At 46.3% G+C, this 16,552-nt stretch overlaps 1 protein-coding gene across 4 annotated transcripts in view; it reads left to right on the top strand.

Annotated features, from left to right (window-relative positions):
* HNF1B (HNF1 homeobox B) overlaps nt 1-16,552 on the top strand; it is a 136,444-nt gene that overhangs the window by 7,092 nt on the left and 112,800 nt on the right. For all 4 annotated transcript variants that reach the window (XM_027087392.1, XM_027087391.1, XM_027087390.1 and 1 more), the window contains exons 2-3: nt 1,026-1,205; nt 13,109-13,242. The gene's annotated coding sequence lies outside the window, so the exon portion shown is untranslated. The remainder of the gene's footprint in view (nt 1-1,025; nt 1,206-13,108; nt 13,243-16,552) is intronic.

The raw sequence follows: 16,552 nt of genomic DNA, 5'->3' as shown, positions 1-16,552 counted from the left end.
ACCCCAGAGACCACCTGCCCTATGTTGTAGTATCTGTGTAGAACACACATTATTCCTTAACAATTTTATAGAAACTAACTCAGTTTTTTAAACTTAACTACATGTATTTTAAGATAAAATTTTAACTACTCTAAAATTAAAAAATAATACCACTTTCTATTCATGAGACCTAACCATAAAAATAAATACAATAAAGCAAAACAAATTACCAAATTCTAGACTGGTAAAGATTCTGAGCTTGAGCCCTTTTTTCTCTCTGTTTAATAAAAAGTGGGGGCAGAGGGGAGAGTGTTGTCAGGGAGAAAGGGACAGATTAGCAAAGTTTTGAGAGTTATTAAAATGTCCTAGCTCATCAACAGACCCCATGAATCAGAAAGATTGAAAGATAATTGAAGCGATCTTCTCACTGGAGACTTTGATTTGTTTTTAATGATTTGCCCAGGTAGCACCCAAACTGCCCACTATACCACACCCTGGGGGAAAGTGCCAGACAGTTTTCCTAGCACCAGTGGATCTCCCTCAGTCTGTGGCCACTTGTCCATCTGGTATTAAGGTCAAGGACAGGTGTTTCTACCATGAACGCCTTTCCATTCCTCTTACAATTCCAAAGTCCTACCTTGTTCAAGACTTTGGTGTTTCCATGCAATACTCCAATGCCTTCATCATTTATTTGCAAAGCATGTTTTGCGGCTTATAAAACCATAAACTTGCTGATACTGTGCCAGTTCTGATCTGAAACAGGCCAGGCAAGTTTAAAAGGGCGAAAAGATGCCACCAGTGCTCAGAAATGGTGGAGGCCAGATAAAAGCTTAGGACACTTAAATTCACTCATTATACAGAGAGGAAACTGAGGCCCAAGAGGAGGGTGGGACCGATGACTAGTGACAGAGTTGGGTTACATCCGGGTCCCTGAATCCCAGTCCAGTGTCACCTCTCTGCTGCACTCCATCTGAAGTTTGCTCAGAACCAAAGTCACTGTTTGCTTTTATCATGAGAGGTTTGCTTACTTTGGAATCTCTTTCCAGCTGCAGGACCAGAAACTAAAATCAGAGACCAATAAAGAAGAGACGGGTCCTCCTGCAAGTGTTTCTCCTTGCTTCCTAATTAAATGTCAGTGACCTCACTTCTCCCTCTCCTGATTGACACCCAGCTGTGGGCTTGCTTGGCTCAAGGAAGAATCATGGATCTGTGAACTTTGGCAGAAGGTAGGGACCTCATCTCACTCAACCGACATCTAGAGAGACTCTCCATCTGCTAGCGTCCTGGTCCAGCTGCCTCACTCATAGAGGAGACTGAGTCCCAGAGAGGAAGGGTAACTTGCTTAGGGTTTCCCAGCTAGTAAGCAGCAGGGCTAGGCCTGGAATACAAGTCTTCTGCGTCCAAGGTCAGTGCTCACTTTAAAAAAAAAGTTTTTAAAATAAAATTCTCTTTTAAACTTGGACAGGGAGAACTGTAGCATCCATGGGACCCTAAATAAAATTCATTTGTTTAATGCATTCATTCAACAAATACTGATGAGTGGGATATGCCAATATATGATTGCCCGGCAGCACTAAGGAGCCATCAAGGTTTGAGGTCATGAATCTAAAGTGTGAGCTGCCAGCCTAGCTGAGCATTTTTCTTGAACTTCATTCAGGTACATGGGGTCAGGTGCTAAGTGAGCAGAGAGTCAGATCTAACCAGGGTTGTGATATTGCCAAAGGAGTGTGATAAAGGAAGGGGACAAGAATTGAGGGGATGTAAAGAAGTGAATACGATGAAAAATCATAGGATTTAAACGTGAATTTTATTATAAAAACTTTTTTTTTTTAATTTCACACAACGAATTTTGAAACCGAGTTGTGATGCACGTTCAGGTTGAGATGGTAATATTGTCATCTTTGTTTGGAAGCTGTCTTGAGGGTGTTTGCTTGGGCAGGTGCAACTTGGAGACAGTGGAGGCTCTGCTTGATTTAAATTGTTGTTTGAGCCAGTGCTCGACCTGAGAGCCTCAGGACTTTCCTTCCTCCGGAAGGAGGCTTTTGAGACAAATCTAGGGGCTGGTCAAAGCTCAGGAGCTGCAGCTCAACTTCTAAAGCCCTTTTATAGTGTTATTTGTATAAGTAAATAGTTGGCTTCCTATTTCAGGGAGGGACATATTTGTCCTCAAGGCTGCCTCGTGTCCTGGGCAACCACCGGGGTGCTGGAAAACACAACTGCTCCTCTCCTGACGTTGTTTTGAAATAGCCAGGGCAATTTGGACCCTTCCACCACAAAAATCAATTGTATCCTGAAGCTGAAATGCAAGCCACCCTGCGTCCCCCACTCAGTTTTGTATTCTGTCCATCCCCTACCTCACTGTAGCACTTACTAAGAATCTGGCCTCCTTTCCACTCATTGTAGGAGCCCATGCGGATGATCTGCATTACTTAGTTTTCATTGATGTCAGCGGTGGTAATGATTAAGTGGAAACACCCCACCCCATTCAAACGTCTCCCTCTTCCCTGCTGATCCCCATTGCGAGAGAAAGTGCAGTGTGCCTTCCAATATTCCTCCCAGAACTTGTGGCTGGAGTGCAAGTGAGGTGAAACAGTGGAAAGCAAGTCCTCTTGATTCCAGGCACACCACCACCTTCCAGCAGCTCCAAATGTCAGCCTCCTCCCCAGGTGGATGCAGCAGTCTTTGGAAAAACTCAATGGATATTTCACTACCAATTGATACCAAACAATAACTGAAGGTATAAGCAAAGCAGAAGTATATGCATATATAAAAGTGTACCAAGATGCATACTTCTGATGTGTTCTCTTTACATAAATTGTAACCCAGGATAAAAATTTTAATAAAGCAGAATTCTAGAATCCTAACTAATGTAGGATCTAGGCATGGGGGCAATCAAGAATGCTGTTACCCACTTTAAGATCCCAGTGTTCTGGGTTGCCTTTGACAAGAGGACATCAAAACAGTGAAGAATGATTGCCGATTGTTGTTTCAAAAACAGAACAATAAAAGGTAAGTCACCCCACCACCGCACACACATACACTTGCCCTCACATTCTCAATCCCTAGAATAGATCTGAAAAAGAAAAGCCCAAGAAATTCCAAGCATGCATACCTCCCCAGATAAGACAGAAATGGAAGAAAACCAAACTTTTTAAAGTAAGCATTTTGATCTTCATGCAAACATGGAGTTAATCTTGGGACAGCTAAGCACAATTACACAGATGAATTCATTGTGTGAAATGGTCATTGAGCGTAGAGAATGTTAGTGCCAGTTCAGAGTCCAAGCTCTGTAGGGGTCATACCTGAATCTGCTGAGCTGAGCACATGGAAACCTCGGTGTGCATTCAGGCTTGACCACTCTTCTTAATTTATTTCAGAGCTGCTCACTGGGGTGGCTTCAGGAAATGCAAATAGAATGTCCATAGTGGTGTTTGAAGACTGCAGGGTTTTGATGCATGTTCAAATGAAAATATAAATAAAAATCTCTGTGCCTGTATTTACATGGATTAAAGTTGTTCTTAAGATTATGGTCTGGGGCTTCCCTGGTGGCCCAGTGGTTGAGAGTCCGCCTGCCGATGCAGGGGACACGGATTCGTGCCCCGGTCCGGGAAGATCCCACATGCCGCGGAGCGGCTGGGCCCGTGAGCCATGGCCGCTGAGCCTGCGCGTCTGGAGTCTGTGCTCCACAACGGGAGAGGCCACAACAGTGAGAGGCCCGCGTACCGCAAAAAAAAAAAAAAAAAAAAAAAAAGATTATGGTCTGATATTTATAATCCTTTGCTCTTCCAACTGGTTTTTATTCAATTTTATGCATACAGAGAGGACACAAGCAAAGCACTAGATTGGGTGTGATGGTACCCAGGTTCTAGCTCCAGTTCTGTTTAAAGTCTCCAGGAATCCTGGGGTACTTCCTCCTTGACTCTGGGCCTTCACACTTATAAACTGAGGAGTTTGGACCACATGGTCCAGCTCTAGTTCTGAGGCTACAATTCAGTGGAATTTGGAAACACCATTTCACCTCCAGGATTTTATTTTGAGCAAACGAGAAATATTTTTACAATGTAAAATGCATGTGACTCTACAGCCTGATGGGCCTACCAAACCCACAGACTTAGGGCCACAGTTGGAAAGAACTCAAGTCCCTGTTCCAACCAAGAGAAAATTCTAAACATCAGGTATCATCCTCCATGGAGAATGTGTAAAAGTCAGTACTACAAAGGAACTATGTTATTGAGATGATTCTCTCCCTGTTTATAACCATAAAATATTTGCACTGAAAGAGTCCTTAACAAGCATGGAGGCCCAGAGAGGTTAAGCAACTTGCCCAAGACACACAGGCAGCAGGAGGGAGTCAGGACCAAAATGTAGGTCTCCTCATTCCCAGCCTGGTCAGGACTCCTGCATGTGCCCTTCAGAGTTAGACAATTTCACCTTTAGAATTTTTCTTTCCGGGACTTCCCTGGTGGTCCAGTGGTTAAGAATCTGCCTTCCAATGCAGGGGACATGGGTTCGATCCCTGGTTGGGGAACTAAGATGCCACGTGCCACAGGGCAACTAAGCCTGCACACCACAGCGAAAGATCCCACATGCCGCAACGAAGATCCCATGTGCTACAACTAAGATCTGACACAGCCAAATAAATAAATTAATTTTTAAAAAAAGAATTTTTCTTTCCATATTCACCAGTACCCTTCACGGGGAATGGAAATGTTAATTTTTATTTTTTAGAGTTAATCTTGTTGAAATCCACTAGAGAAATGAATATTGATGAAAAATTCACAGTTGCCTAATCTTAGGACAGTTTCACAACAGAAATGATGAAGGTCTTTGTTCCAAGCTGTCCCTGCCTCATCACCAGAAGCAGAGGAACCAGGAGACAAGAGAAGGAAAGGGGATCCCAGGATTTCTCAGGCGCAAGCAGGAGCAACCTCAACTGCGGATGTGTGTGCTGACTTTCTAAGTCTGAATCAGAACAGGGTCCTGGCCTGCTGATGGAGCTTGGGCCTATGGAAAACAAGCTGGTCTTGGAATAAAAAACAAACCCAGGTATGTCCCACAATGTCCACTGATCTTGCATTTTTGGGAAAGACTCCCATTTCCAGCATTCTCAAATGTTTGAGCCACCAACACACGTCCCCCCCAAATCAAAGCTTATGCACAAGGCACCACACCTCTACTCGAATGCACTCGAATTTAAGGACCATATCTGCTACATGTCCACCAGGGAGAGGTGGCAGGGCCTGGAGGCAGGGGGAGGAATTGTCAGCTGAAGCTGATGGGAGTTACACTGGTGGAAATAGCTCACAACCAGGGGAGCCGAGTTTCACTGCTGTTGAGCTGTGTGACTTGGGCAGGAAACTTATCCTTTCTGTTTCCTCATCTGTTAGGTGGGGAGAATCATACCTCCTGAAAGCATCGTTAAGGGAATTGAAGGAGAGAACATGTTCCCTTCCTCTCTCCCTTTCCTTAGCAGGATCTCTACTGAGAGATGCTACCATTTACTGAGCACCCACTAGGTTGCTCAGCTAGTGGGTGCTCAGTAAGTTCAACTTATCTTTACAACTGAAAGTGTTTTCACACATGTCAGACATGGAAAGATATGGTACCCGAGGTAGGATGTCACTTTGACACCCAACCCTCCCCCAACCCAAACCAGTATTACGGTCATTTGTGAAACAGTGGCGTGGCACGTGGTTCACTTGTATATTCTCTGGTGTCTGTAAGATGAACTTCCCTCTTTCTCTTTTCCTTCCCAGTTCCCACTGTATTCCTAGCGCTCTCTCCTGTAGGTGATGCTTAGCCCTAACCCTTCTTACATAGGAAAAGCAGCTTCCCATATCTGAAAGAGGAGGGACCGCACTGGACTTGGTGAGACACCCTGTCTTCCAGCCCACATGTCCCCTTCTCACTTTCCCATACACACGGTCACCCACATAGCTCCTTCCATCCTCACACTGGTCACTGCTGGCCATCAACAAGGTGCAGGTGCAGAAAGAAGTGCCTGTCAGGGGTCAGCCTGGCTCTGCCACGCACTGTGTGACCTAAGCCAGTCCACATTCTCTCTCCGAGCCTCAGTTTCCCCACTGGGAAAAGGAAGGATCTGGATGAGGTGCCCCTCCAGGGCCACTCCAGCGTGGCCTTCGTGTGATGAGGGTTATCTTCCACCAGAAGATGCTTATTTTCCCAGCTCCCAATGTATAAGGACTCCTCCACTCACTCTAGGTGGTTCAGACTTTGTTTAAAAAGGATCTCATTTTACCAGGTTTTTGAGGCCAAAATTATCCCAACGTCAGCGGCTAAAAGCAAATCAGATCAAAAAGCATCCATGTGCCTCATGTGAACACAATTTCTGCTTTGAACCTTCTGCCAAGTCTAGGGCTTATCAGCCAAAGTGTATGTGAATTACCATATGAAAGAACTCTCTTGGATCCTATTTAAAAGAAGCCTCTTTTCAATTTAGGTAAGAGAAACACCCAGTCCTCCAGAAAATACATATAAATTTTTGTCTAAATGTCCAAACAGAGTTATGGCCACAGAAGATGTAATTATCTCCTTCTGGGATAAAGGAATCTTCCAGCTACAAGGGACAACCAAGAAGCCAGAACGTCCTGCTCGAGACGGCAGCAAGGCCACCACAGAAGGTTGTCCACATTGTTCACTGCACAAGGTGCTCCACTGTTGAGAGGGGAGGGACGTTGGAGGAGAGCCTGCCCTCCACTAGCCAAGCCACGTGCCCAGTACGAGATTACGTCAGGTCAAAGGGAGGCGCACCTCTTGGGAATCCAGCAATGGCAGCGTTGATGCTAGCAGACAGCCTCCAGCCTGGAGAAATAGGCCTTTCCTCTGCTTAGAATACATCATCTTCCAGAGGCTCATGGCAAGAGGAGACTGCAGAAAAGCAGAAGTGAAGGTGGGGTCCTGGGGTGGGTGTGAGGAGAAGCTCCTTCTGGAGACCATCTTAGTGTCTGGAGGGGCATGGACCCCCAATGCCTCGCAGTCGGCTTCCAAAAGAGCACTTGAAAGAACCCAGTGAGACTGCTCCCCACTACCCCTGTCCTCCACTAACCCTCATTTAGGGTTCAGCCCAGGCTTCCCTGACCTCCCAGCTGATGCCAGAGTCCCTGGTGTAAGTTCTCAGAACAGCTTTGTTTTTCCTCTATAAGGTTCATGTGGCACTTTGCAATAAGATGTGTGTAAGTAGTTTGATTCACCTCTGTCTCCCCGGCCAGACCGTCAGCTGTACGAGGCAGATTGTGTTGGGCTTTGCTCTTGGATCGCCAGCGCAGCGTCCGGGGCACAAAGCAGGAACAAAAAAAGGATGGAAATTGTGTGAATGAAAGGGCAGGGGTCTTGCACTTTTGCAGCCCTTCCTGTTTGGGCTCAGAGACATGCAGTCTCCATGACCTAAGCCCTGTGCCCAGGCCTAGGGGACAGAGACTAGAGAAGATACACCCAACCCTGGCCTGGCATCCAAAACACACATGAAGACCAATAAAAATACAGCTTTACAAGTTCACCCCAAGAGACTTGGGCATCTAGGATTTGTATGTTTAACAAGGTGCCCCAGGTGATGCCAAGCTGCCTATTAGGGTTGAGAATCCACAGGTGGTGTTGCCAATAGGTGTAAGGAACCGAAGATACCAAAGCGCAGGAGCCGAGGGCCCACCTGAAGGCTCACGGAAGGTTTTCTGGTGGAAGTGACACCTCAGCCAGGTCTTGATCAAAGTGAGTGACATGGAGAAAGGAGAGAAAGGCTTCTGGGTCAAAGGAACAGCATGAATAAAAACAGAGACCGGAGACCGCGTGAGGCACGCTCATGGGTAAGGGCAGTGGGATTGAACCAAAATGACAAGAGTTCGGGCTCCTGGTAGAAAACCAAGCACAAATCACCCACTACTTAACTGGGCTCCCAGAAACTTCTGGGTAGGGAGCCCACATTTCAGCAACCCACAGAGAAGTTCTTCTGCACCACCCCCCCCTTTTGTTTTGCGGTACACGGGCCTCTCACTGCTGTGGCCTCTCCCATTGCGCAGCACAGGCTCCGGATGCGCAGGCTCAGCGGCCATGGCTCACGGGCCCAACCGCTCCGCGGCATGTGGGATCTTCCCGGACCAGGGTACGAACCCGTGTCCCCTGCATCAGCAGGCAGACTCTCAACCACTGCGCCACCAGGGAAACCCTGCACCCCCTTTTAATGCAGGCCCCATTCCTATTTTTGGTTCCATTTACCTTCTTTTCTTATCTTCTTTCTCTATGGAGACTGTGGCCTTATAGAATAGCCTTCTGAGCCCAGTGCCATGAGGGCAGTATTGCCAGGGCCTTCCTTGATAAATAGGCTTGACTTAAGAACTCCAAGTTGTCCTGGCTAGAAATAAGAGATTGCTGAAGCTGACAAAATGGCGGCATCCGCAGCCAGCAGCTATGGCCATGGGTGTCCAGTATGGCAACAAAGGGTCATCTTACTTGATAAAGAAGTGATGACTGGAGCATGACGGTCAGGCCGCAGGGGGACCTGCACATCATGATTCACCTGTCTTTCCTGGACCCAGAATGGGGGCAGTGGGCTAAGACTGGAAATGACGGAGGGGATGCACATGGGATGGGAGGGCAGACCCTCAATGACCTGCCTTTCCTGGAGTGGCCGCAGTCCACGAGCCGGGGGCTTCAGGCTGTAGGAACCATCTCTCGCCCCCACCCTGGGCTCCCATCCATCCTTCCACATCTTTCCACTGCCTCCTCTCTCCTCGCTCGTTCCGTCCTCTTCTCCCCTCCTGCACGGTTTGGTCCACGGGCCTCAGCTGGGCTGGCAGGCACGTGCTCCCCCTTAAGTGGACTTTTTAAACTGGACTTTTCTACTGAGGCTGGCTGTTGCCTGGACAGGTTTTCTAAGACCCGCGAATATGCTGCAGAGAGGAAGGGAGAGTCCTGGGCACATTTCCCCCCACTTTGGAGGGAAAGGGAGGTGGCCCGTAGGAACCGGTGTGGATCTGAAGTTCTCAGCGTCCGCGCCAAGCTGTGGAGCAGGCGTCTTCTGAGAAATGCCCATGCCACAGTTCAGTGCCGCCCCACCGGAGCCTGAATTATCTTGTCTGCTGTCCAGTTACAAATTAATCTCTTGGCATCAGTGATTAACTTACTCGAGCCACAGGAGCTGCTGAACCAAAACAGCCCCTTGGGGTGAAGAGTGTCCAGCGTCGTGTGGTGTGTAGCTCTGCCTGTGACCCTCCTCACTCTGGGCCTTGTGCTGTGTCAGCAGGGGAACTGGGAGGCCAGGGTCCCACTCTGGGCACTGCTGCTCTGGAACGCTCCCCCAGCCCCTCAAAGTGGAGATCCGCACAGCAAAGGGCTGGGGTTTGTTTGTCCAGTATGTTTGTCTGCAAGGAAGGTTTTTAAAATGGGGTTGGGGTGGGTATATCCTCTGGAGACAAATGCCACCCGAATACAACAGGCTGGGACTGATATGGAAGAATGGGGAGCCAAACTTAGGGATTTGACGGATGTTCAGGGAACTTACGGGTCATCTCTTAGAGTATAAACCGTCACAGTGGGAAGAGGCCCTGGAGATCATCAGTCGCAACTTCCTAATCCTACAGACACCAAGAGAGAGGGCTTGACTCACCAAAGGTCCCACTTTAGAGCCAACAGGAGAGAAAGAACACATGTCAAGCTGTGTGTGTTTGTCAGATGAAGGCTCATTTCTTCACCACCGTGAGGATAGGCAGCATACCACTCTCTTTGGAGAAAAGACCAGGGAATCCTTCCATACAGCACTTGTACCATTTGAAGGTCTCCAAAGTAAAGTTTCCCTGGTTTTTCTGAATAATCCTGAAAAATCTGGTCTCACTTCTTAGTTCCAGGGCTTTTCAGCAATTTAAAAATGATGGCTTTATTCACCAGAAAACCCATAATCCCCGTCTAACCATGAGAAAAACATCAGACAAACCCCAACTTAGGGCCATTCTATCAAGAACCTGACCAGTCCTCCAAACCGTCAAGGTCATCAGAAACAGGGGAAGCCTGAGACACCATCACAGGTCGGAGGGGCCTAAGGAGACAACGATAATTGAATGCAATGAAGTGTCCTGGATGGGATCCTGGGACAGGAAAAGGACGTTAGGGAAAAAGTAGTGAAATCTGAATAAAGTGTAGAGTTGAGTTAATAGGAAGGTAACAGTGCTGGCTCCTTAGTTGGAACAAATGTACCACAGTAGGTAAGATGTTAACAATGGGGGAAACTGGGGGATGGACGTATGGGAATTCTCTACTATCTCAGCAACTTTTCTATACATCTAAAACTTTTAAAATAAGGCATTTATTTAAAAATTTTTAAATAGTGCCTTTTGATTTACCTCAGACTGGAACATTTATGAGATGTTTAATCACAGTGCCCATAACGTGGTAGGTGTGGAATAACAAGCATCTGAGAGAGGAAAGCAGGAACAGGGAGGGAGGGATGGACAGAGGAGAGACAGAGCAAGAAGACAAGGTGACACGGAGGAGGAAGACATCAAGGTACAAACTACAAAAGTAACTGTAACCATCCAGCCACCAATGACTGCACAAACAGAAGGTGGTACATTCAGAGTGGAGTATTATTGGCCATAAAAACGAATGGAGCCCTGATCATTGCTACACTGTGGATACACCTTGGAAATATCACACAGAGTGAAAAAAGCCAGACACAGAAGGCCACATTACTGCATGATCCCATTTATGTGAAATGTCTAGAAAAGGCAAAACCACAGGACAGAAAGTAGATTAGTGGTTTCCAGGGATTGGGGGCAGGGGAGGTGGCAAATGACTGCTAATGGGCAAGGAGTTTATCGCGGGGCTGATGAAAATGATCTGCGATTAGATGGTGGCGATGGCTGCACAACCTTGTGAATATACTAAAACCACTGAACTGTCCCCTTTAAAAGGGTGAATTTTATGGTGTGAATTACATAATAAACTAAAACATAAAATGAAAATGTTAAAAAGTCAATACAACTTAGTCTCTTCCTTCAAGGAGCTCCGGGTGTGCTGGGGGAGACTGTTTCGGTCCAGGCAAATGTAAGCGTTTCCCCTTGTCTATAAGCTGCACGGGACAGGAGCTGTGATAGTTTTGTTTACTACTGATCCCAGCACCCAGCACAGTGCCTGGCCCCTAACAGGCTCTCAAGAAGTACTTACTGAATGAAAGATTGAGTGTGTGAAGTCCTACGACGGTTACAAGGTCACAGAGGAGACGCTAAAGGTGCTCAGAAAATCCACAGGCTGTGACGTGGACAAGGTTGACCGTCCCAGGACACCATAAAGATTTTCAAAACCCTCCCCTGTGACTAATCCATGTGACCCTGACTCACCAAGCGAAGTTTGACAAAGGCGCCTCCTTCCAGCCCACTGCCTACTCCTTCTCCCTGGGACCCCTTCCTCTGGATACCACAGACTTGCAGAAGCCTGAACCGGTCTAGACCAGCTCTGCTCTGCTCAAGGAGCTCACAGTTTAGAGAAAGAGGTGTATATGCACACACTCCGCTTCTGAGAAGGAGAACAGAGGCCAGTGCCAATGGCAGTAGGGGGAGCAGTTCATGAGCCTGGGGCAGAGGCAGGTCCCCAAAGGCTTCCCAGAGGAGGTGACATTTCAGCATGAGGGGCCTTGAAACACGAGGAATGGATTGATTCTGAAACATGGTTTCTGGGTCGGTGTATCTCCACTCTACCTTTCACAAATGGTTGTTTGTTTTCCTGTTCCTCCTTCCAAGGAGGGCTTCATAGATCCTTAGAGATAGCCTTTAATATCATCACCAAAGCCCCCATAAGACCCCCAACGTGACTCAGCTACCCAAAGGTAAGTGCCACAAAAAATGAAAACTGCCTTTTGACTTTCTTGAGCCAGCCAGAAGGAAGTGAATATCTTTGAAAGTCTGGTTTCAAGTGCCTTAATACTGGGCGGCTGAGCCTGGCAGTGGAGTGTCATTGACATGTGAGTGACTTGGCAGACCGCTCTCTGTCACAAGCCCGACCAGCGGGGAAGGAAATCTGCAGAACTATGCACTGTAGTCTTGGCAGAATATCAGAGCCGGAGGAGCACAGGATTTGCAGTCAGACAAAGCTGGGTGTGAAAAACAGCCGTGCCGCTCACCAGCTGTGTCCTCTTAGGAAAAACCCGAGTGAACTTTTTGGCCAACCTAGTACAAATCCGGAGCTCAGTTTGCTCGTGTGTAATATGGCGATATAGTCCCCAGCCACCTTGGGTTGCTCTGAGAGTTAAAAAGGATAGTGTGTGCAAAGCATCCTGGTCAATAAAAGTCCCTCAACAAATTGCAGGTATTATTTTTCATTGTTTATACAATTATGTTATATAGAGACACCTTGTCAATGTGGAGGGTATTTGAAAAATTTCCATCCCCAAACTCCCTCTCACCTTCCAGTTTATTCTAAAACCTATTCAAAGAACAGACTGAGCTCTGGAATTTTCTCCTGGGCTAAACTGCCAATGGAGTTTCTATACCGTTTCATAGTGAGTATTTACGATGAAATTACAGAACCACAGACACTGAATTGGAGACAGGGAAGCTCCTCTGCCTTTTAGCCTTGCCTGTAAAACAAAAACACAAACACAGCCTCAGTGGATATGCTGAGGATGAGAGGTTTCGTCCATAAAATATCTCAAGTTTTAAGGTGAAATCTGATTTCAGTGACCATCTCTTATCGTCTTCAGCATTGCCTATTGCACTCCTTTAAAGTAATACCATGTGGTTGTATAATGATTTAAACAGGAGAAAAAGAGAAGGAGAAGGGGGAGGGGGAGGGAGGGGGAGGGAGAGAAAGAGGAGGAAGGGGGAAAGGACAGGCATTGGTGCTTTTAAAAACACCCCAGGTGATTGCAATGTGCAGCCAGAGGCCCATTGGATGGGGCCAATTCCCTTTGGCACTTACCCTATACCCTCTTGGTAAAATAGTAAACAGGAAATACTTGCTTCCTCAAGTCTCCGTACAGGCCTGGTTGGGTTTAATAAAATTGCACCAGCCTGACATTTATTGTACTTGATGGATATGGCTGGATGCCACACGCTTATTGTGAAGCATCACTAGGAACGCTGGGAACCACAACAGATCAAGGACAAGGCTGTGTATTTGCCTTTAGGTGTTAATGGAGGAGCCCAAGGCCTCAGCCCAGTGAGGGTTGCTGTTTAAACACTGGCTGATCTACCAGGGATTTCAGATATTCACTGGACACTCTAAGCTGTTGACCTGATCACAGACACCACATCCAAAGAAGTAAGTCAAAAAAAATTTTTTAAGAATTTTTAAAATTAAAGCCTAGTTGTTTCTTTTCAGCTTTCTGGATTGCTGCTTTCAAGTTGTTTCTTGGGGACGGTTCTTGGTTTCCTCTTTGTTCATGTAACCACTAGATGGTGCACATTACAAAATATTAGCCTGGAAGCAGGGCTGCATTTATCATTTTTGCAGTGACCAGAAGGGAATCAGAGATAAGGTTGCCAGATTTAGCAAATAAAAATAGAAGACTCGCAGTTAAACTTGAATTTCAGGTAAACAAATATTGCATGGGACACACTTACACTAAAAAATTATTCGTTGTTTCTCTGAAATTGAAATTTAACTGGATTGCCTGTATTTTACCTGGCCATCTTAATCAGAAGGGACTTCAGGGAGTAAGTAGATAATCTGTGGCTCTCAGCTTTGTCAGATACTAGAATTTTTGGTGGCATACCTGAAGGGATCAAGAGACTCAAAGCAACATGAAACAAGCCAGCAATTATTACAACACAATCTCAACACCTATAGTGTGACACTGTCTTCAGGGTCCAAAGCCCTAATGGTTAACCCTCAGCTCCCTGATTTGCCCATGTCATTGTATGCATCCAGCTGTTCCTGCCCTGTCACACCTCTCATGTAATCAAGGCAAACTTCTGAAATACTCCAGCAAAGTCCGTTGCTTTCTTTGGCTTGAATGCAGCCTTACCCTATGCCTCCTAGCTTTTAAATTAAGTTGGACCTACATTACTTTGAGGCACACAATCTCAGTGTTCAATTTGACAGAGAATGGTGTTTGTCATTTGTAAGAAAAGCAAGTTTTACACGTTGAACAATTTGGTGGCAAACATGAAAAGTTTAGTGCCCATAGCAGACCTCCCTTGGCCAGCCTCAAGTTTGATGCCTCATCGAGAAGAAAGCAGGCACTGTACCTGCATTCTGAGTTCTTTCTTGACACAAATTGGCCAATCTCCCTGCTTGACCACAAGCTTTCTACAGGCAGGGACCATCTTTATAGCATCCTGCATAGAGAAAAGCTGAAGGGCAACCTTGAATACACATGCACTTGACGTCCCCTGAATCACTGTTGCACTCAATGCACTTTCCAGACAGACTGGTTGTCCCAGTTGTGTAATCCAAGCTGTGGTCCACCCGGTCTCCCTCCACGGCAATTGGGTCCCTGCAAAGAAGAAAGAAGGAAGGAAATGGAGAAGTTAGAGTTTGCAAAAGTGAACCTTAAAGGCTACCCAGCTACAGCCCACTCTTATATCTGACTGTTCTCTGCTGAGGGGGAGAGGAAGAGCTGATCGTCAGAAATCTGTCTCAAACCCACTCGTAGGATCTAGTTTCTTCCCTTGCAAGATGATTGCTTGCAGGAGTAGATACATGGGAGAGTATATAGGTGACACAAGCCATCCTTTTTTTCCCATCACCCCCCCCAACACTTCCCTAGATCTGTTTCCTTTGAACAGCTTTATTGAGATACAATTCACATATTTAAAGTATACAATTCAATGGTTTTTAATATATTCACAAAGTTGTATAACCATCATCACAATCACTATTAGAATATTCTCATCACCCCAGAAAGAAACCCCCTACCCACTAGCAGTCTCTCACCACTGCTCCCACTTTCCACCCCCAGCCCTAAGCAACCATTAATCTACTTTCTGTCTCTACAAATTGACCTGCTCTGGACATTTCATATAAGGGGAGTCATATAATGTGTGGTCTTTTGTGTTGGTTTCTTTCACTTAGCATAGTGTCCTCCAGGTTCCTCCATGTTGTAGCATGTGTTAGTACTTCATTCCTTTTTCTGCTTTTATTTTATTTATCCATTCATCCATTGATGGGCATTCGGCTTGTTTCCACTTTGGGGCTATTGTGAATAATGCTGCTATGACCCTTCATGTACCAGTTCACAATCCATTCTTGACTCTGCTCCAGATCTTGTGAAACATTGAGAAGGGTCAACTCTCTCTTGTTTCTAGAAACTCATTCAAAGTAGAGCAGTCCCATGGAGATGTTGCCTCCACCATAAGAACAAAAAGAGAATATTCATTTAGCTGGAGGAGAGGGGACCCCTGGGGGCCAGGGACCTCTTCTTGGTAGATTCCTGACAACTTATGTGAGCTCATGGGCTCTGAGAAGTTTGGAGAAGATCATGAGGTTTTCCATCTGCAGAATGGGTACATGATCCCTTTGCTTCCTCCCAGCAGCCCCTCATTAAGACATCCACATCTAGTGAAATTTGGGTCCTAAAGTAACACCATATTTAAACAGCCTCATGGGCTGTTTAAGCCTCAGACAGTGACGTGTACGGGAGATATCCTGAATTCCTTAGGTCAACACATGGATAAGGGTGAACAGGAAAAGAGTCTGCATTTTTCAGATTTTCCTCACAACCCTCAGGGCATAAGGGTCCTGGAGAGGAAGCTGAGCACTCCTCCGGGGGAGGGGAAAGGAGGAGTCAAGATTGACTGGAGTGAGTCACCCTTACTCCCCTGCTGAGAGGCTCCTCCAACCCCGGAACTCTGCCCATCTTCCTGGATTCATTCCACACACCTTACTGAGCACCTTCTGTGTGCCAGGTGCTGCAAATAAAAATGCCATATCGCTTGGCAAGTGAGGAAACTGAGACTCGAGTTCCCAAGAAAACATAGCAAGTGATGCAGCAGAAATTTTAACAGAAGCAAGCTGACTACAGGGAAGCCATTACAGAAACTTCAACAATGATGAAAATGCAATGATTAAAATAATCTCCTACTCTCAAGGAGACTATAGTGAGGAGAACAGTAAATAAACAAAAAATTAAATAGACACAGATTTGTACCACAGGTGAGTAACACAGAGAAACCCTGGGGTAAAACCGAGGGGACTTAAACCAGTGGTGAGAGGAGGGGAACACAAGGTGGTCAAGGAAGTTCCCCCCAAGATAATGAGGTTTGAGAAACAAGGACGAATCTACCAGGGAAAGGAGGGGAAGAAGGGTTTCCTTGCAGAGAGAGAGCAGCAGATACAAAGGCTCCAAAGTGGCAAATATTGGTAGCTGTAAGAAGTCTGTAAACAGTCAATGATTGGAGCAGAGGGTATGAGCAGCCATCCAGCTTGGTGAGTGATGGGCAGGGGTCGATAACAAAGGGACTTTCCTGTCACACCGGAAGTTGGATTTTATTCTGAAACTTATGGGAAACCATTGGAGGGTTTTATACTGAGGTGGGGAGGGAATCTAGAACTGTACCAAGTTTACTTGGGCAACATTGTGGATCACAGATTGGAAGGGGCACAGGCAGAAGCTACAAATACTCACAAA

The sequence above is a fragment of the Aethalodelphis obliquidens genome, unplaced genomic scaffold (genome assembly GCF_003676395.1).
Source record: "Aethalodelphis obliquidens isolate GAN/ISIS:26980383/991018 unplaced genomic scaffold, ASM367639v1 scaffold58, whole genome shotgun sequence".
Taxonomy (NCBI): Eukaryota; Metazoa; Chordata; class Mammalia; order Artiodactyla; family Delphinidae; genus Aethalodelphis; species Aethalodelphis obliquidens.
This window is presented reverse-complemented; position numbering and strand designations above follow the sequence as displayed.